Source organism: Panthera tigris, chromosome A1, assembly GCF_018350195.1.
Source record: "Panthera tigris isolate Pti1 chromosome A1, P.tigris_Pti1_mat1.1, whole genome shotgun sequence".
NCBI classification, from domain to species: Eukaryota; Metazoa; Chordata; class Mammalia; order Carnivora; family Felidae; genus Panthera; species Panthera tigris.
In genome coordinates this window covers 209,055,712-209,077,935 of record NC_056660.1, presented here as the reverse complement: position 1 = coordinate 209,077,935, position 22,224 = coordinate 209,055,712, and the positions used below count along the sequence as shown (strand labels likewise).

The 22,224-nt window shown below is 41.0% G+C and overlaps 1 pseudogene; it reads left to right on the top strand.

Moving 5' to 3' along the window:
* The first annotated feature begins 17,604 nt into the window (after positions 1–17,604).
* LOC107180895 lies at positions 17,605–21,994 on the top strand (annotated as a pseudogene).
* Positions 21,995–22,224: the final 230 nt, after the last annotated feature.

The following is a 22,224-nucleotide window of genomic DNA, read 5'->3' as shown; positions in this document are numbered from 1 at the left end:
TATAAAGAGGATGAGAACTTCAATCTGCCTCCTGATTAAGAATAGGGGCTGGACAGAAAATGGGAGCCCATCACTAATTGCGTTAGACCAACATTCATGTTTTGGCCAGGATTTATTACATACAAAAATAAATACATAAAAGCTAAAAATTAATGCCGAGCATTCAACTCAAAGAGTTAGAAAATGAACACAGTATCCCAAAAATAAGTAGAAGGAAAGAAATGACAAAGGTAAGGAAAGACTTTATGAATTAGAAAATAAACACTAAAGAAGGTCTACAGAATCTAAGTTTTTGTTTTTGTTTTGTTTAAGATGAGTAAAATCAAGATCTGGCAAAGAAAAAATATGTACTATATTAAAAATGTTTAAATAAGGTATAACTAAAATAATGAAAATTTAAATATATAAGTTATATGCCAGTAAAGTTTAAAAATAGATTAAATTGACATTATTACTTTTTTAATATTTAATCATTTTATTGGCTTTTACATCTATCAAAACATATATAGACCTATGCATGTAAATGATTACATGTGATCATATGTATGATTTTTTTAAGTGGGTCTTACTTATATTTGCTTTTCTAAGCCTTGACTTATCCCTTCACCACATGAATTCACATAACCAAAAGTATCCTATATGATAGAATACATATTTACTGTGATTAAAACATAGGTGTCCAGTTTGTTCTCATAATGAGTTCTAAAGATACTCTACTGCTGGCAATCCTTTTGGCCTTTCTTTCATTGCCTCAAAATGGCTGCTCCAGCTTCACGCATTGAGCACATATCCTGATGAGGAAGCCAGTGTTGGGGGTGGGGGGGGGGGAGGGGGGTAGAGACATGACAACCAGTACAATTGTGCTTATGTCTCTCGAGCCAGAACTGTGTCACATGGCCATCCCTGACTGGAAAGTGGCTGTGGAAAAGGGGATCAAGAATGGCTTCCATCAACAAATCAATATTATCTTCCATGCCATGTTCACAAGTTAATTTGTATCCTCCCATATTTTTCTTCCTGCTCTTATAATCCTATGCACATAATATGCACACATATTCATATATTCACAGTTGTAATGAGGCAAGGAAGCACCAGGAGGTTATACATGGCATTCCTCATTTCCTCCTTGTATAAAAGCAGTCTTACCATTTCCTGTGAACCAGGATCAGTATGGCAGCCATGAGAATGCACTCAGCAGAACTCCAACTATAGGGAGTGTAACTGACCAAGGGCCCCAGGTGCTGGCTCTGAAATCTGAGGCTGCACTTCCCACAGGCTGCTCCTGGCCAATGAATGGGCACTGTGGGGATACTATGGTGGCCCTTCCTGGGAGACATGGGACTCCTCTGGTGGCTGACTTTGGGTTAAGGGCTCCCAGTGGCCTTGTTGAGACTTCTGAAGACTGCACAGCGGTCTAGGACCCTCCTACCCAACCTTTGTTTCCTCTCCACTTCCTTCGGATCAGACTTGCATCACAGTCTGACCACTCTCCCAACCTCACATGATTCATTTTCTTCCTTTGGCGTTTGCTCCAATAAAATCCCTACATGTCTAATCCTGCCATGATGTCTGCTTTTCAGAGGACCTAGACTAACAGTAAATTACCACTGTCAGTATGAGGACTTCCTTCTTGCCTACTGGAACCTGGACACAACTGTAACTTGTAGTTCAATGGGAACCCTGCTGTGTACCCTGCAAAAATGTTCCTACTTTGGGGATCAAGACCTTCAATTCTACAGAAATAGACTTAAAGGGACAAGAAACATAAAAATCACCAGTGAGACCACTCTTGTTTCCACTGCTTGTTTCCTAGACCCATTTGTTCTTGTTGGTGACACAGCATCATATAGAGGCTTATGCTTAATATACATACCACATGCTGAATGATGACAGACCATCATCCCAAAGTATTAGCTCTGAGCTGGAGTGTCTGCTGCAATTTTAGAAGACTGTGGTGCCACCTAAGACACCAGCTGCTTCTGGATGGTGCAGTATGCAATACAAAACTGGACCCCATTATCATGGCCCTGCTCCCAATCTCCCTCACTAGGAAATGGGTCCCCTGGTCTGACACTAAGTTGTGTGGGTTTCTATGCTCCTGAATAGGTATTCTGTAAGCTCCTTGGTAATGAAGCCTAAATAAAGCCTCTACAGGTGGAAAAGGCAACCCTATACCTAAAATAGCCTGTGATAGTCAGCCTCCAAAATGGCCCCCAACAATTCTCTCCTCATATTCACACCCTTGTAGAGTCTCTTCTACATTAAAAAGGGCTGATCTGTATAACCAATAGGATATTGCAGAAATGACATGTGACTTCTGAGGCTATGGCATAAAAGACATGTGGTTTCTGTCTTACCCTCTTTTGGGTCACTTGCCCTGGGGGAAGCCAGTTGGCATGTATCAGGACACTCAAGGAGCCTTATGGAGAAGTCTGCATGGTGAAGGACTAGGGCCTCCTGCTGAAAGCCAGCGTCTGACTGAAACCTTATACAGCCCCCTAGCCAGAACTGCCCAGCTGCGCAATTCCCAAATTCCTGACCTACAGAAAGCACAAGAAATGAGAAATGCTTTCCTTGTACTAAGCCACTTAGATCTGAGGTGATTTGTTATGCCTAAAGTTTTGGGCATAGCACCTACCTAGCTACTGAACAAATCATCTTACTTCTTTTTCTACATGGAAGTCAAAATCATTCTAACTATGTGCCAAGATATCCTCTATAATAAATCTGATTATTCTTCATTGAATCCTTCATCTCTGGACTGTATAGAAATGACAAAAGTATGTACTCCAATATCCCGGGTTACTGAATAAAAAATGGACAATCTTCCCATAAGGTTTTTCAAAATGTAAACATACCAAATATAACAAAATTAATTACTGGAAAAAAACAACAATCAGAGAGAGATTAAAAAAACAAAAACAAAAAACCCTAGGGGTGCCTGGATGGCACAGTTGGTTAAGTGTCTGATTCTTGATCTCAGCCCAGGTCATGATCTCACAGTCAGTGAGTTCAAGCCCTGCATCAGGCCCTGCACTGGTGCAGTCTGCTTGGGATTCCATCTCTCCTCTCTGCCCCTCCCACTTGCACTCACTCTCTCTCTCAAAATAAATAAATAAACTTAAAAAAAAATACAATGTCATTAATTGCCATCTTCATCTTGTTTTACTCTTTGGATAAACCTAAGATCTGTGGGCCACAAGAGGAATGCAAACACTACTGTCCTAGAAGATTGCCAATACTTAAAAACTTCTGATGATATTGGAGGTGAGATTATCAACTATGCTTTTTTGATACTGCATAATAAAATATAACATTTCGAAAATCAGCATAACTTAATGAGCCAATATTTCCCAAATGACTAATTCATGATATTACGAAATTACTCATGGGTAAAAGATGCATTAAAAGTACATGCGAAAACAATAGATTTTAGTGTGCAAAATATGGAAAGTTTGATGGTTTCAGATTCCACATTGCAATTAATCTTTAAAAACCATTCAATTTTCAAGTTTTATGTAGCAAAGAAAAAGCCCCACAATTATCTGAAAACACTATAAAAATACTTCTCTCTTTTCCAATTAAAAACCCGAGTGAGGCCAAATTTTCACCATATACTTTGACCAAAACAACACAGTGTAAACATAACATAACCATTCCACAGAAGGAACACAGAAGCACAGAGATAAGAACATAGCTGTTTTCTCTTAAGCCAGACATGAAAGAGATCTGCAAAAATGTAAAACAATGTCACACTTTTCACTACTTTTGTTTCAGAAAATAACACAAAAATAAGTTATGCTAATATATAATGGTTTTATATTTAAATCAATTAATATGTTTTAATGTTCTTATTTCTATTTCTAATACTATGTAGAGATTTAACTCAAAAAATGTCCTTTTGGGGGGGGTCGTCATCAGTTTTTCAGAGTGGAAAAGGGTCAGAAGACTAAAGAATATAAGAACTGCTAAACTTTTGCAACTTCATGAAGTTGGAACTATTGTTATCATCCCCATTCTACAGAGGAAGAAACTGAAGTTTAAGGAGTAATTTGCTCAACGTTATGCAAATGTCAAGTGGCAGAGGTAAGATTCAACCCAGGCTTCCAGCTTTGGGGCCCAGACCCTTCCCTACTATACCACACTGCTGGGGTTTGGTCAAACAATTCAGCTATAGTAGCGCAAAGGGTTGGCTTCATTATCACCCTCAATTTTCCCCATTCTCAGTAGCACAAAGTCCCATCCTTGCTCTCCTAGGATTACTGAGAAAGGCAACATAACCCTTCCAGTATAGGACCTCCATGAGTGGAAGGAGGTTGGTGATCATCAAGGTCATACCATGCTGTGTACTGGGAGGGGTGGGAGAAATGGTCAATTCACACATATCATCCAAGTTATTCTAAGTATGTCCAGATTCTCCCAGCTGTTACACTTGGTACTTTCCAATGGGTTGATTTTGGAAACAGTGACCTGATCCAAAGCCAGGAGCTGATCAGGTTCTTCCTCCCTGCCTCTAATTCTGCCCTATGTAACATGGTAGACACTGGACTCATGTAGCTATTTACATTTAAACTAAAATTAGTTAAAAAGCAATAACATGAAATGTTCAGTTCCTCAGTCTCACTACCGTATTTCAGGTGCACATGCATACATGTATATTGCAGCTGCTGGGGTCCCTGGAATTTTATGTGGTCTAGCAAGGAATGTGCTAGCTTTGCAGTGAGTCGAACCTGGGCCATCAGATGATAAATATTTCCTAGATGGTGGTAGTGATGGCAGTGAGGGTGATGGAAGGAGCTGAGGACCAACGTCTGCCCTTGGGATTTACAAATGTTGGGTTTCTCACAGCACAGTCTATAGACTTTCTGCATCAGATTCCCAGGTGGGCCTCAGTCCTACTGAGCCAGAATCTTTAGGAGCAGGATTCTAGCCAATCGGACTCAGCTTTCTCCCAGCAGCACTGGGATTTTTCATTTCCCAGAACCAACAACCCTGGTCTCTCCATGTCCTCTGTAGAGGCACCAATATGGCCATCTCCTGGGTTAGAAGAATTTCAGTGGTGAGTCTGAAAGGATCCAATTGCCTGAGCCTCTCCTTTCATTTACCTTTTGTTAGGTTTCCTTAGGAATTCTCTGCAGTATAAACTCCAAGCAGGTGAATGTTCCCTCTCCCTTAGGAGATGGAGAGGAGGCTGGGATGAGGTTCTGAGTGGATTAGGGATCTCATTAATCGATGTGGGTGGGGCTGGTGAAAAAAAAAAGTTTCAGCAGATGGCAAGCTTGACTCAGAATTTTCTGAAATTCTTTTCAAAGAGTAGTTGGGTATTCTTGTTTCACGAGATCTTTGCTATAACATGACTTTCCTTGGCTCAGAAACAGGGTTACAGAGGCCGTCACTGGGCCCCAGCCAAAGAAGTCAGATTAGCCGAAGTACCAGAAGTACTGTGTGAGAACACCGTGTCACTGAGAACACGGTCCTGGAAAGGATATCGCAAGGCCAGTCATATAGCAGGGTTCCAAGCTACAGCCATGCTGGGTTGGGAGAAAAGCCATGAGAAAAGATGCTGAACCTTGTGGGACCAAGTGACTGTAAAGTAGGCTGAACATTCCAGAATACAGAGTAAGAATCACCCTGGCGGAACTGCTACTGGGCCCTGGCCAAGCCCAGCTACTGGTTGACACCGCCCAGGAAAGCCACGAATCTTTCCTTCCTGTGAAGATGTCACCAATTAGTCATTTATGAAGCACGTGACATATGCTGAGGAGCATGCAGGTTCTCCGGGGCGTGGAGTAGGAAATAAATGAAAGGATACTTTGCCTGCCCATGAAAAGTATTACGTTAGAGATCAGAAGTGTGGCTGTGAGGTTAAAAAAAATAAGTAAACATGAAATTATCTATTAATGTGATACAAATACATTAATGTGGTTTAAGGGAAAGGACTCATAAAGGCAAAAAAAATGTTCCTAATGCTAATTATACTTTAAAAGATGGTGAAGCACCTGGATGGCTCAGTCGGTTAAGCATCTGACTCTTGATTTTGGCTCAAGTCATGATCTCACACTTCGTGAGTTTGAGTCTCTCGTCAGGCACTGTGCTGACCCTGCAGACCCTTCTTGGGATTCTCTCTCTCTCCCTCCCTCCCTCCCTCCTTCCCTCTCTCTCTCTCTGTCTCTGCCCCTCCCCTGCTCACGCTGTCTCTCTCTCAAAATAAATAAATAAACTTTAAAAATCTCAAAATAAAATAAAAGGGATGGTTAAGATGAGTAATCTAAAAATTCATTCTTGGCTAACTTGCAGCAGGCTTGGAGCTGGCAAAGAGGTAGGTGTGTGTGAATGTGTGTGTGTGTGTTCACGTGCACACACATATCCACTCAAGACATGCCCAGAAGCCGAGCCACGTCCTTCTCTCTCCTCAGGGTCAGTTTCCTTACTACAGATTTTTTTCTTCTTCTGCTCTCACTCTCTTTTTCTGCCTCTACCCTCATTCTTCCCTTTGTCATGCCGACTCCGGGGCCTGTGACTTCACTGATGAAAGAGATAGGAAAACAAATATGGTCTCTTCCGGACTCTGAATTCCTTCACTGCCCTGCACCCTTCTGCTCCTTCTATCCCCTTACCTAGCCAAACCTCACCCTCACATTTTGCTCCAACTATTTGGGATTATTTCCTAGTGTGTGGTAAGGAGGATTCTAGTGCCAACAATCCCATGCCATTTTTGGATCAGAATAAGTTGGCAGCCAGTGAAATACAGGCCAATACAATCGAACCTTCCAGGGAGCCAGCCACTCTTGGATCACTCTGCAGCCTGCTCCTATTCACACTTCACCCCTTCCTCTTGTTTTCTTCTTCATTACAACAGCAAGCAAATTATGCTCAGATAACAAGCAGGGTGTTGAGGCCCCTGTCCCTCTTTCTTCTCTGAACCTTTTGCTTCCCCCCAGGACCTCGAGGGCTGGGATGGATGTGATTGTTCTCCTGTGAATAAGACTACAAGGCGGGGTCCAATGGAATCCAGTCTCAGTCATGTGAACAAGAGGGTCTTCTTATCCCTTGGTCTTAACCCTTGTGAGTTAGGCCCTAGCACAGGATCTTGCTAGAGTCCCTGTTCCTGTTAATAAATACTTATCTAGCAGTTGTTTGGTGGGGGTTCCAATGATGAGCCACAGGAAAAAGAAGTCCACCTCTCACAAAGCTTGCTAACTTCTGGAGCATTTCACAAGTTGTGAAATGTCAGCGGTTGTTATGTCACTGTCGTTATGGTCAGGGCGGGTAGGTCCACTTGGTCACATTCACTGGAACTAATGACAACAAGGACTAGTCCTCAAAGGGCCAGCAGCCTTTGTATAAAGAAAAATAAGCTGTGTAGCCCTGACTCCCCATGCCCTCGGTCAAGGTTTGCAGTGTGGCCTTCGGTCTGGCCACAGCAGAGTGTAGGCCAGTTTAGGTCATGTTGACTCTGGGAGACAGAGAAGTGGGAGACCTCAATGGCAACATCTCACTGAAGGCTACCAGTGGCACCAGGAACAAATAAAAGTGAGCACATTAGCATCATAACTGTTTCCTCCTCTTCTCTGGCCAAGCCCCACAGAGCCTTTCACCCACAGAGGAGACCCACACCAATGCTACCCCAATCCCTTGGGCAAATACTCCTTTGTTAATTTTCTTGCCTCATCTACTTATTTAAATGGGACTAGAGACAAATTGCTGCTCCCACACCTACTCCCACACAAACTGTGGGACTTTGGGCAGGTTATAGAACCTCTCTGAGCTTCATGCTCTTCATCCATAAGGTAACAGAGTAAAAATATCTACGTCATAACCGTACAATGTGGCAATCAAACTCGATAAAGCATGCAAAAGTGCTATGTCAATTGTAAATTGGCATCATCATCTCCATCATTTCCATTTCCAATTGTAAACTTCCATCATCATTTCTTGAGTGAACTCCTTTTCCAGAAAAGACACTCTTTTCAAATGCTTCCTGCTGGAAGCATTCATGGAATTCATGGAAACTGGGCCAGCTTGACGGAGAGCATAGGTGGTACTTCTAGCCTAGGTGTGTCCATAATAATTATACTTATATGGATAAGAACCTACTGAATCGATCATCAGGAATGGGCTAAATGTACCCATTTCCCCCACTGTCCAAAAGTAGAATGTTCCAATGAAATCTTTGGTAAGCCAAAATGGTGTAAGGTGAAGAAGCAAGTATCATTAATTTATATGGAAAATTTTTAGTGCCTAGATCCAAAGAATAACCTCCCTTAGGGTTTTTTGATACCTTAGGACACAGTTTGCTGACAGATACACAAAATAAATAGAGCTCAAGTACAGATGCTCGCACAGTCCAAAGCTCTGGCAGCCTGATGCTGAAATACTAAGTATAGCTACCAGAGAAGGAGCTTGGTGAAGCCACCCTCATTGCTGGGGGTGCACTGCCTCTATAACGACTTGCTGTGAAATAAATGCTCAACGCTATTTTTGGTTTTGTTGTTTATCATAAAAGTGCAAATCATCTCTGGATTTCTTCCAGGTAGCAAAAACAAATACGGTACTAATGTAGGTCTTTCATAAACACCAAGGGGGTGCAATTGTGAACTTTCGAAAAGTAAGGGACACCTGTATGTACCTTTTCTAAACTCCTCAGGTAATTCTGAGGATTAGCCAGGCAGAGAAGACCTGGGCCTGTCTCTCATTACTCCTACATCCCTTAGCCTTTCTCCAACTTTTCTGGTAAGAATCACATGGGATACCTGCTGGAAATACGAAGTCCCACACTCCATTCCAGATGCTCTGGATCAAATCTTGGGGGAAAAAGCCTAAAACATAGGAGATTTTTATCAAGTTGGAAAACAGCCTAAAGTTTCCCAAATGTTTAGCGTATAGAAGAATTAACTGAGAACTCTGTTTCTAAGAAATGAATATGGCTAGGCGTGTCCCCTCTAACTCAAGAAATTATCTATTTGGAAAACCTGGGGTGAGTCCTGGCATATTCACTTTTAACTAGCACCCTCCGTTGTTCCTCCAGTCTTGCTACTCCATGGGAAATGCTGTCCCAAATCTCTGGAATGATCTCAGAGAATGGAGGATAAGTCCCGGGTAGTGTTACTCCAGCTCCTATGAACACTCTTGCTTGAACTTCCTGGTGGCTGTTGAGAAGGACTGACTCATTGAGAAGGGACAATCCTAAGCTGTTCCAAGTCTTGGCAGTGAAAGCTCTAAAGCGGGGCACATGGCATGAGGGGCTAAGACAAGCCAAGGAATACTAGTGTCCAGAGAAGCTGTATTCTAAGTGCTGCTTCCTGGGGTTCCACTTCTTTAAGCTGTGAATCAAATCACATATGCCACTGCCCCAAAGAAAAGCTTCCCTGCCCTGGTACTATGGACACCTAATAGGTCCTGCCAGTTGTCAACACACCTGGGAAGCTAGGCAAGTTTCCTTTGGCATCTATACTCTCCGCACCCTCCCCCACCACCTTCTTGGATCCTATGCCTGCGGGACCTGCAGACTGACCACCAAGAGTCCACTATGGACTAGGACCCTTCAGGGCACATAATGTAGTCCTCGCTCAAGTATATTTGTGTCCCCAAACAAGAAGCTATTGGTAATGGAAAATGTGAGAGTAGAGGCATTTTCTTCCTTTCCCTAAGTTCCTGTCAGCACACAGATGAGAATTTCTGCTCTCTCCAATATATTGAAGCAAAAGCTTCCCCTTTCTTGTCACCACTCATTGGCTTTGCCTAAGTGATAACAGAGAGTCAGTTTATCAATGTGGGAAGGGAGGTTCTTTTTTTTTTGTTTAAGTTTATTTACCTATTTTAAGAGAGAGAGAGAGAACAGGGGAGGGGCAGAAAGAGGGAGAGAGAGAATCCCAAGCAGGCTGACAGCACAGACCCTGCTACAGGGCTTCATCCCACAAACTGTGAGATAATGACCTAAACCAAAATCCAGAGTTGGACGCCCAACCAACTGAGCCACTCAGGTGCCCTGGGGAAGGGAGATTCCTGTTGGGTCTCCAGCTGGAGGCATCTATCCAATGGATAGCTTTATCTCCACTACTCTACATCCTGGAGATTCCATGGCTTGTCTCTTTGATGATATGAATCTTCAGGTATGGATCTAGATAATCAGTGAGGAAGGCTTGCTTCAAAATACAAGAGAGCCTAGGCATTTACCATCTGCTCCTAAAAGATGATGAGGTGATCTTATTTCTGCCCTCCCACCTCCCATCTGATTTAATATCTCTTTTGAAACCAAGATCAGCCAAAAGCATTGTGATAACACAGACGATGGATTCCTGGGCATGGGATAAGACACTGATGGACAGACTGACTGACTGACTGACTAACCAACTAGAGAGACTCCCACGCATAGTGACTCATACAGTTGATTTTTCATAGTCACCAAATAAAGATTTAAAAAATCGAAGTAAGTTACTTCTGACAAAATCCGCAGATGGAACACAACTGTCTACTTTCCTCCCAAAATACACTTAAAAATGCCAATAAAGGGTTATTTTTTTCTTAAGACATAAATCTAAAAAGCCAGGGCTCCTGGGTGACTCAGTCAGTTGAGCTTTCGCTTCAGCTCAGGTCATGATCTCTCACAGTTAGTGACTTTGAGCCCCGCATCAGGCTGTCTACTGTCAGCACAGAGCCTGCTTCGGATCCTCTTTCTCCCTCTCTCTCTGCCCTTCCCCTGCTCATGCCATCTCTCCCTCTCTCAGAAATACATTTAAAAAATACATTAAAAAAATTTAATAAATCTAAAAGGCCACTAGTCCATGATAGAAGGAACTAAGAGCAAAAATTTGGAAGACAGAAAATACATGAATGTATTCCCTAAACCAGAAAGCTGAGAAACAATTTGGTTTGCACCAAGAAATCCTCAAAAGTTTTGGAAATTAGCAGCACGTACCTCTAGAAGGAGGGGAGCTAGACAGGGTAGCTGAAATAAACAGGACTGGTTGAAGACTATATTTTAGAGCCAGACCCCCAACGTCCCTCCCAGGACAGTCATGTTATACAATTTGTTGCTTTTCTCCTAACTAATCTTTAATGTTTATTTATTTTTGAGAGAAAGCACAAGCAGGGGAGGGGCACAGAGAGAGGAAGACACAGAATCCGAAACAGGCTCCAGGCTCCTAGCCGTCAGCACAGAGCCCGACGCGGGGTTCGAACTCACAAACTGTGAGATCATGACCTGAGTCGAAGTTGGATGCTTAATCAACTGAGCCATCCAGGTGCCCCTCTCCTAACTAATCTTATAGACCTCTGTGACCTTTAAAACTATGTGCATTTTACTACTTTTTTTTTTTCTTAATTAAGGTAGGGAAGGAAGGAGGGTAGAAGGCATTCTCTATTAACAAGCATGTCCAGGGCCAGTTTTCCCCTCTTCCTCTCCTCTCTGAATCTAGCCCTTCAAAGTCTAGCACATGCAGTCAGCTCAAGATCCCAAATGAACTCTGCCACAGCATGAGGAAATTTCACGCTGAGAACAGTTGAACACTGTGGCATGTTACTCAGTAGCTTGGCTAGAGTTTAAACAGGTCCATCCAGGCTCTCTCTGTCTTCCTTCTTCCTGCCAGGCACAAGGCCTCTACCCTCCAGGTTACTGTCTTGCTGTCCAGCACACCTGAGTTCTATACCTATAGCAAAGGCTGAGGTCATTCCTCTAGCTCCTCCTGGTCCTGAAGGAGAAGGCCCTTTCCCACTCTGGCCCAGGTCTCCTCATTGAAACCAAAGTCAGCCAAGTCAGAGTATTCACCACCTAGGTATTAGAAGCCCATTTTTTCTTAGTCATTTCTGTTTGCTCTTATCGAGACTCCTCTTGCCTGGGGTCCACCCAATCTCCCCATCATCACAAAGCTTATTCTGGATTACGTATATGTTCATTCTTTCTAGGCATTTTTCCTTCTGCAAAATGGCTTCTTTCTGGCTCTGCCTCAGGCCAGCCCTAGCACACTAGGTCCTGTTTGGGACTCTTCTGCTCCAAAACTCTTAAGGGTCTCTGTTTTCAAGATAATGATCTTGATCAAGATAATGACAATGATCTGGCTCTGGGAAGACTTATGGACTGTTCTCTATACTGTATAAAGAACAGTATAAAGCTGTTCTTTATACTCTCAGGATCCTGTCGTGTTTGCATTTTAATGCATAAACCTCTGGCAGCCTGCCTGAACCCTAGTCGCCATCTTTGGGAGAAGAGGGATTTCTTTCTTTCCTTTTTTTTTTTTTTTTAAGAGAGAGAGAGAGAGAGAATCCCAAACAGGCTCCGTGCCCAGTGCAGAACCTGATGTGGGGCTTGATCTTATGACCCTGAGATCATGACTCAAGCTGAAATCAAGAGCTGGACGCTCAACTGACAAAGTCACCCAGGCGCCCCGGGAGAAGAGGGATTTCTAAACAGGTTCTAGAAGCAGTTTCCTGAAATAGGAACTTTGTGGTCATTTTGCTGATAGGGACTCTAATGCCCTGGGAAATCCTAGATCCTAGTCTCACATCTGGGACTCTAGTTTATAGTCCACCAGAGCACCTGTAAAACGTGTTAAAGATCACAAACTTTGGGGTGCCTGGGTGACTCAGCTGGTTAGGTGTCCAACTCTTGATTTCAACTCAGGTCATGATCTCACGGTTTATGACATCAAGCCCTTCATCAGGCTCTGTGTTGGCAGTGTGGATGGAGCCTGCTTGGGATTCTCTCTCTCTCTCTCTCTCTCTCTCTCTGTGCCCCTCCCCTGCCTGCATGCACTCTCTCTTTCTCTAAAAATAAATAAATAAACTTTAAAAAGAAAAAGATCACTAATATACATCAATTTTTCCTATGCTGAGCCCTGGAAATGGTTTTTTTGCAGCACCATGTAGTCGTTAAGACTGTAAAGTCTGGGGCACTGAATTCTGGCGTAGCTGTGTGACCTTAAGCATGTTACTTAACTTCTCAGTTCACTTATCTGGGGATAAAAGTACTTGTGCAGTTTGGTATTAGTTAATACATGTATATACTTAGAATGGTGCCTGGCACATAGTAAATACTCAGTAAAACCTATGGTCTCTGGCCCACCCTGCCCTCCAAGGAGGATGCAACCCACCACCAAGTTACCCACTCTCTCCTCTGCTGACCACTGTGAATGGTGCTGCTGTGATCGTATTCATCACCCTATAGTGTCCCCTGCTGGTCAGGGGCCTCCTGAGGACAGGAGCTGTATCTTAATCATCTTTATATTCCCCACTATCTGTTGCAGAGTTCAGCATTTTGCAATTGTGTGATAAATGTTTGTGCAACTAATATCTTTCAAAGAAGAGAGAATAGCAGGCAGTTATGAGCTCCTCAGCAGAGATTTGATTATTAATTATCAGAAACCCAGAGGTCTCTCTCGCCACACCCTCCATGGCACCTGGGAAATTTCTTCATATGATTTTAACTTCTTTCCCATCATTATGGAAGCATCTGCTGAGAAGAACCCAGAAGAGGAAAGAAAGGGAGTGAACCAAGTCGATGTGACTGATCCCAATCTTGGAGGCAGCCAGTTCCATTGCTTTGTGTTCTATGACCTTTTCAAGATGTCATTTTTCAAGACTCTTTCCCAGCAAGAGCACCCTGCCTTCCCCAAACTTCCCTTAGCATTGTTGTACCACCCCAGAGTCTGTTGACCACAGAGTTTTGTTTACAAATACTATGGCAACCCCAGAAGCTCTGGCAAATGTAAAATATCTTGCAAGCAAATAAAGCACAAGGCTGGAGCCATCAAAGCCCTCTGGACTCCCAACCTCACTGATAGGGTTTTAAAGACATCTGTTTTATGTTCCTGAGCAGGCATTGCACCACGGTTTTCAGGACATTTTTCTCCTTCAAAGGGGACATGTCCTAAGGGACATTTAAAAAACCCATTCCTCTTGCCAATAACTGCATTACAGTTTAGCTGCAGAGCCTCACTGAGGGGATTATCAACTTTCTGATGTACAAATTTTAGTGGGATGGTTCGTCAAATGTAATTATTTCAGTGTGTCCATATCCCCTTCCCTTTACCTGCTTAGTTTGGTTACAAATCCTGATAAAAAGATTCAAGTACAAGGAGTTCGGGGGGAGGGGGCGGGGGAGAGGTGATTCCAGTAAAGAGATGGGAAATGAGACAGGAAAAAGAAGGCAGCAAATAAACAGTGCATGATAGAGTCCATTTCTGCTGGAAGTAACTGGAGCATAAAGTTGGGAACACAAAGAATCACTTAGAACGTGTGCTTTGAAGCTACCAAACCCAAGATGCAAAGGAGCTGAAGATTTATGAACGAGTTTTCATCAGTCATGGTTGAAGACTGCTGGGTGTAGGAGATTAAATAAAGCCTCAGGCACTTCTCACCTAAGGAAAGAAAGCCTTAGGATGTAAGAAGTCTGACACTGCAGTTGTAAGGCCAGAGGGGATAGGACAGCACAACAGGAGTAACCCCTTGAAGCCCCAAGGAAGGCCCTTTGCCCAAGGTTGGGGATTCTTTCCTTTGAACTTGTACATTTTTATCTTTCTTATCCTAAACAGAATGCCTATTGGTGATATGCACATGAGATTTGTCTTTGGCAATAGTTCCTTTCCCACTAACTGTGGATTACATCTCTTATAGGGGCAGCACCCACCTAAGATTAGAAAGAGGATTAGGTCTCACTAATAAGTAAACATACTTCTACTCTTTATTTCAAAATTCTTCACATAGTTGATTATGGCTATCTTGCTCTGCCTAGTCTTCCCTTCTCCAAGCTGAATATCCTCAGATCCCTTAATAAGTATAATACAGTAACACCACCTGGTGTTTTACTTTACTTCTTTATGATGCTTTACTTCTTATAAGCCACAGAACATGGTCATACCATAGCTGCCACTCATCTTGATTCCTCCCATATAGTCCTCGTCCCTCCATCTCCGCCACTTTCTGTAAGTTTGGTTCTTGTTGGTATAAGGAAACATAGTCAAATTGCCAGCAGCCTAGGTAAATATGCTCTTTATCACTGTCAACTCTGTAAAGAATCTGGTATGTTACCCTCTTTGCAAGCAAACAAACTAACCTTACACAGATCCATGGATGCTGGCAGAAGATATGAGATTCCTGGGTCAGAGACAAAAGACTTTATTACTCACAGCACAGCAAAGGGCATAAGCATCAAAATATTTGTACCAGTCTTTCAGGCCCAAATTCCCACAGGCAATGAAAAGATGACCAAGTGACACCCACGCTTGCATTGGGTTGCTTTACAGGAGTTTACAGAACCTGAATCCTTTATAATGGCCAAAAAGCAAACAAAGCAAAAAGTCTGACCTTGGCTCCAGCGGGAGAAATCTTTTTTATACCAGGTTTATAGGCAATCTTGTCTTCTGCTCTACAAGATTCTATCTCTAACTTCCAAGCTGTTTGCTACATAAACATCTTTGAGAAGATAGTCCAAAATAAAGAAATGCAGAAACATGAGAATCAGATAATTATCTCTCAATATTTATGTAATAGGTAGATAAATGTAGATGACTACATTAATTCTTATAAACAGCACTCTAATTTCTAAATGACTTCCATTTTTATTTCAGAGGCACTTCACTTGCATTTTGGGAAATGATATCTTTTATTTTACCTCTCAGGTTCTAGCTACCTGATTCTCTGAAAGGCCCTTAATCAAGGAAATACACACTTAAAATCTAATTGTAGAGTCCCTACTTGAATAAACACAATAGTTTTTAAAAAAAATTAAGTGAAGGGTTGCAGAACTTCTGTGATTTGAGATGAAATGTCATGAACTAAATTATTCTCTCACCTGAAACAACTAAAAAGCCCAGACAAAATGCATGACACAATGGTTTTCAAGACATTAAACATCAGGTATTGAAAGACAATGAACAGTAAAAGAGGAGAAACAAATGAAATGAATCTACATGTGTCCCATCTTACTGCCTAGAGCAGTTTCCAGGATGTGGAAGAGAAAGGAAAAACCTAACTAGAGCCAGCATCATCCCTGAGTGAGGAGAGCTGAGAGTCTGAGAGGATTGGTCTCCCCATAGCTAGAGACTGTATGGGAGACTGCTGGAGAGAACAGGACTCAGAGAGCTCTTGAGATCTGCAGATGACTCACAAGTCTTCAGTAGAGTGCTGAGCAACATTTGTATGTCAGGAAATGACCCTGAGGCAGGCTGAAGTTGGGGGGAGGGGATATCCAATGAGAGTAGAAGGAATAACCAAAGGTCACACAATGCCAAAAAAAAGTTCCTGGTTCCACAAACCAGAGAAGAAAACCTTGTAATTCAGAGTTGTCAGCTAGCATATATCCAAAAGTTTTACCTTAGTAATGGTGGAAAATTAGCCCTAAACTAAAAACTGCTCTGATCCTGCCTAACAAAATTAAAAGACCCAAAAGGATCATACTGTTAGATTAGTAAACTTAATGATATTATAATAGAAAGTATTCAAATGAAAAATAGAGAAAAGACTGAAGAAAAAGACGAACAGAGCATCAGTGAGATCTGGGACAACTTCAAGCGGCCTGATATATAGGGAATTGGAGCTCCTGAAGTAGGAAGAAGAAATAATAATAATAATAATAATAATAATAATAATAATAATGGAAATAATGGTCAGAAATTTAATGAAAACTATAAACTCACAGATCTAAGAAATTCAACAAAATCCAAGTATAAGAAACAAGAAGAAATGATTAAATGATTAAGTCAGTTGGTTAAGCATCAGACTCTGGATTTTGGATCAGGTCATAATCTCATAGTTCTGGTTGTGAGATCGAGCCCCAGGTAGGGCTTGAAGCCTGCTTGGGATTCTCTCTCTCCCTCTCTCTCTGCCCCCCTCCTATTTGTGTGCACATGCCACTCTCTCTCTCTCAAAATAAATAAATAAATAAAGTCTTTTAAAAAAAGCATGTAGGGACATCATCATATGGCCTATTGCAAAAAAACAAAGATAATTTATCAGATAATTATATCAGACTCCTAGTGAAAAGAATGCAAGTCAGAAGGGACTAGGGCATGTATTCAAAGTAACGAAATGGAATTCTATACCCAGCAAAAATATCTTTTTAAAAAGTGTGAAATAATTATTTTTTTCAGAGATATAAAAGCTGAAAGAAGACATTACCAGCACAAGAGTGCTAGAAAGTGTAACTATGTAAATATAAATCAAATATTTTTTCCTTATTATTTAAACCTCTTTGAGTGATAATTCACTTTAAGGGGGGGAAAAACCTGTTGTGAGGTTTATAATGTATTTAAAGTAGAATGTAAATAATAATTGTGCAAAGATCAGGAGGAAGAAATGAAAGTACACCAGAATCAGGTTCTAATACTGTATTTGAAATGGTATGATATCACATGAAGATATATTGTGGTAAGTTAAAGATGTTTACTATAAACCACAAAGCAACCACTAAAAAAATACAACAGATTTATAGCCATTATCCAAATCCAGAGTTAAAATGCAATCATCAAAGATACTTAATCCCAAAGAAGGGCATACTATGGTCTGAATGTATCCCTCCAAAATTCATGTGTTGAAATCCTAATGTCCAAGTTGATGGTATTGGCAGGTAAGACCTTTGAGACATGATTAGATCATGAGGGCAGAGCCTTCATGAATGGGATTGGTGCCCTTAGAAAAGAGACTTTAGAGATATCTCTATCTACTTCTACCAGGTAAGGACACAAGAAGTCTTCAACTGGAAAGAAGGCTTTCACTCAGTCATGCAGGCACCCTATTTCAGAATTCCAATCTCCAGAATCATTGAAAGTCAATTTGTATTGTTTATAAGCTACCCAGTCTGTGACATTTTGTTATAGCAGACTAAAGGCACAAATGAAGAGAAAGAGAACAAGGAACAGAAGAGACAAGTAGAAAACATGGCAAAGGGAAGATTTGAACTCAACTTTATCAATAGTTACATTAAACATAAATTGCCTAAACACTATAATTAAAAGAATTTTTTAAAAAAAGAACCTGCTGCCTACCATAAACCTACTTTAAATACAAGTAGGTTAAAATACAAATAGGTTAAAAGGAAAAGAATGGCATGGTTGGCTGAATAATGGTTCCCCAAAGATAACCACATCCTAATCCCTGGAAACTGTGTTCACATTACCTTACATGGAAACAGGGATCTCACTGATGTGATTAAGGATCTTGAGATGAGGAAATTATCCAAGTGGTCCTATTGTAATCATGGGAGTCTTTATGTGAGAGAGGCAAGAGGGTCAGAGCCAGAGAAGCCATGTGACAATGGAAGCAGAGATAATTAAGGGGAATATAATGATGCTATGCTGTTGGCTGTAAGGATGGAGGAAGGGGCCCTAAGTTAAAGCATCCTGAAAGTAGAAAAGGCGGGGAAATGGATTCTTCCCCAGAGCTTCCAGAAGGAACCAAACCTGATGATACCTTGACTTTAGGCCAACAAACCTGATTTTGGACTTCTGACCTCCAGAACTATAACATAACAAATTTGTGTTGTTTAAAGCCACTAAGTTTGTAGTAACTTGTTATAGCAGCAATAGGAAACTAATATAGATGGGAAAAGATGTACGATGTTAACACTAATCAAAACAAAGATAGTGTGACTATTTTAATATCAGACAGTTTTTAAAGTAAAGAATATTGCCAGGGTTAGAGAAGCTCATTACATAATGATAAAGGAGTCTGTCAATTCTTCTAGAAGACATAACAATTCCAAAAATGAATGTATCCAATAACAGAGCTTCAAAATGCATGAAACAAAAAATTGATGGAACTTTAGAACAAATTTTCCAAATCTATAATTATAATTGCAGATTTCACTATCTATCTCTCAATAATTGATAGGAAAAGTAGACAGAAAATCAGGTAAGATACAGACATCTTGAATAACACTATCATCTTGACCTAATTGACATTTCTAGAACATTCCACACAACAACAGACTACACATTCTTTTCAATTGCATGCAGAACACAGACCATATTCTGAACAAAACAAATCTGTGTCAATTTAAGAGGATTCATGTCATACAAAGTATTTCTCTGACCACAGTGGAATTATTATTTTTTTCAATATATGAAGTTTATTGTCAAATTGGTTTCCATACAACACCCAGTGCTCATCCCAAAAGGTGCCCTCCTCAATACCCATCACCCACCCTTCCCTCCCTCCCACCCCCATCAACCCTCAGTTTGTTCTCAGTTTTTAACAGTCTCTTATGCTTTGGCTCTCTCCCACTCTAACCTCTTTTTTTTTTTTTTTCCCTTCCCCTCCCCTATGGGTTTCTGTTAAGTTTCTCAGGATCCACATAAGAGTGAAAACATATGGTATCTGTCTTTCTCTGTATGGCTTATTTCACTTAGCATCACACTCTCCAGTGCCATCCACGTTACTACAAAGGGCCATATTTCATTCTTTCTCACTGCCATGTAGTACTGCATTGTGTATATAAACCATAATTTCTTTATCCATTCATCAGTTGATGGACATTTAGGCTCTTTCCATAATTTGGCTATTGTTGAGAGTGCTGCTATAAACATTGGGGTACAAGTGCCCCTATGCATCAGTACTCCTGTATCCCTTGGGTAAATTCCTAGCAGTGCTATTGCTGGGTCATAGGGTAGGTCTATTTTTAATTTTCTGAGGAACCTCCACACTGTTTTCCAGAGTGGCTGCACCAATTTGCATTCCCACCAACAGTGCAAGAGGGTTCCCGTTTCTCCACATCCTCTCCAGCATCTATAGTCTCCTGATTTGTTCATTTTGGCCACTCTGACTGGTGTGAGGTGATAACTGAGTGTGGTTTTGATTTGTATTTCCCTGATGAGGAGCAACATTGAGCATCTTTTCATGTGACCACAGTGGAATTAAATTAGAAACCAATAATAGCAAGATCTGGAAAACTCCCAAATATTTGGAAACTAAGTAATACACATTTTTAACAGTTTTATTTAATTGACACAAAATTGTATATATTTAAAGTGTAGAAGTAATAAACTTCTAAACTTATGAGCCAAAAAAGAAATCAAAGAGAAATTAGGAAGTATTTAAAAATTAAAAAGAATAGGGAGCCTGGGTGGCTCAGTCAGTTAAGTGTCGGACTTTGGCTCAGGTCATGATCTCCCAGTCTGTGGGTTCGAGCCCCACATCAGGCTCTGTGCTGACAGCTCAGAGCCTGGAGCCTGCTTTGGATTCTGTGTCTCCCTCTCTCTCTACCCCTCCCCCACTCATGCTCTGTCTCTCATTCTCTCAAAAATAAATAAACATTAAAAAAAATTAATTAAGAAGAAGAAAAATAACATCAAAACATATGGGATGCAGCTAAAGCAGTACTTAGAGATAAATGTATAGTAGTAACTATCTATATTAGAAAGAAAAAAGTTCTCAAATCAATGACTTCAGCTTCCACTTAAAGAAATTTAAAAAAAGAAAAGCAAATTAAACCAAGGAATTAAAGTAAAGTAGAAGGAAGGAAGGAATAAATATCAGAGCAAAAATCAATGAACAGAAGACAGAATAACAGTCGGGAAATCAATGAAACCAAAAGCTGCTTGAGAATATCAATAACACTGAAGAACCTCCAAATAGAATTATCAAGAAAAAAAAAAAAAAACAGAGAAAACAAAAACTAATAATATTAGAAATGACAGAGGTGAATGTATCTTAAATTCTACAAATATTATGCCAGGTCCACATGACTCAGTCAGTTAAGTGTCTGACTTCGACTCAGGTCATGATCTCAAGGTTCATGAGTATAAGCCCCACATCAGGTTCTGCACTTTCAGTGCAGAGCCTGCTTCGGATTTGCTCTCTCTCCCTCTCTCCCTTCCCCTCCCTACCTGTGCTTTCTTTCAAAATAAATAAATAAACTTAAAAAAATAAATGAGCAAGAAATTTTATACCAATAAATTTAACAACTTTAAAATGGACCAATTCTTTGAAAGTTACAGACTAATAAAGTTCACTCAACATGGCTCTTTTTTTTTTTATTTATTTATTTATTTATTTATTTATTTTTTTTTTTTTTTATTTTTTTTTGAGAGACAGCACAGGAAGGGGAGGAACACAGAGAGAGGGAGCCATGGAATCTGCAGCAGGCTCCAGGTTCTGAGCTGTCAGCGCTGAGCCTGATGCAGGGCTCGAACCCATGAACTGTGAGATCACGACCAAAGTCATGAGGCCCTCCCGACTGAGCCACCCAGGCGCCCCAACACAGCTCTTTTTCAGGGCACCTTAGAGGTGGTCGGCTGCTTCAGGGTGAAGCTGAACCTCTCTTTCCCAGCTACTGGCTGCCAGAAACTCATCAAAGTGGACAATAAATGCAAATTTCGTACCTTTTATGAGAAGCATATGACCACAGAAGTTGCTGCTGATGCTCTGATTGAGGAATGGAAGGGTTGTATGGTCCCAATCAGTGGTGGGAACTGTAGACAAGGATTCTCCCTGAGGCATGGTGTCTTGACCCATGACTGTGTCTGCCTGCTACTGTGTAAGGGGCACTCCCATTACAGACCAAGGAGGACTGAAGAAAGAAAGCGCAAATCTTTTCCACGTTGGACTGTGGATGTCAATCTTAGTGTTCTCAACTTGATTATTGTAAAAAAAACAAAACAAAACAGGGAGGCGATATTCCTAGACTCACTGATATTACTGTGCCTTGTCTCCTGGGACCCAAAAGAGCTAGCAGAAATCTTTTCAATCTCTCTAAAGAAGATTATGTCTACCAGTACATTGTGAGAAAGAGCCTAAACAAAGACAGTAAGAAACCCAGAAACAAAGTGCCCAAGATTCAACATCTTGTTCCTCCACATGTCATGTGACACAAACATCTTCTCTCTGAAGAAATAGCATACTAGGTTAAAAAAAGGAAGAGGCTGCAAAATATACTAAACTTTTGACCAAGAGAATGAAGAAAGCCAAAGAGAAACACCAGGAACAGATTGCCAAGACACAGAGGCTGTTCTTTCTGGAAGCTTCTACCTCTAAGTTGAGTCTAGTCAAAAATGAGATTTTCTAAGAGTAACAAATAAATAAGATCAGACATAAAACAAAACAAAAGTTCACTCAACATAGATAAATCTCAAAATAATCATGCTGAGTAAAAGGAGCCAGACCAAAAAAGAGTACACATGTGTGATTCCATTTATATAAGTTTCTAGTAAATGAAAACAAATCTATTAGGAAAGAAAGCAGATCTGTGGTTGCTTGAAGTGTAGGAGCGGTGTGGGCAGGGGCCAGGAAGAGGGG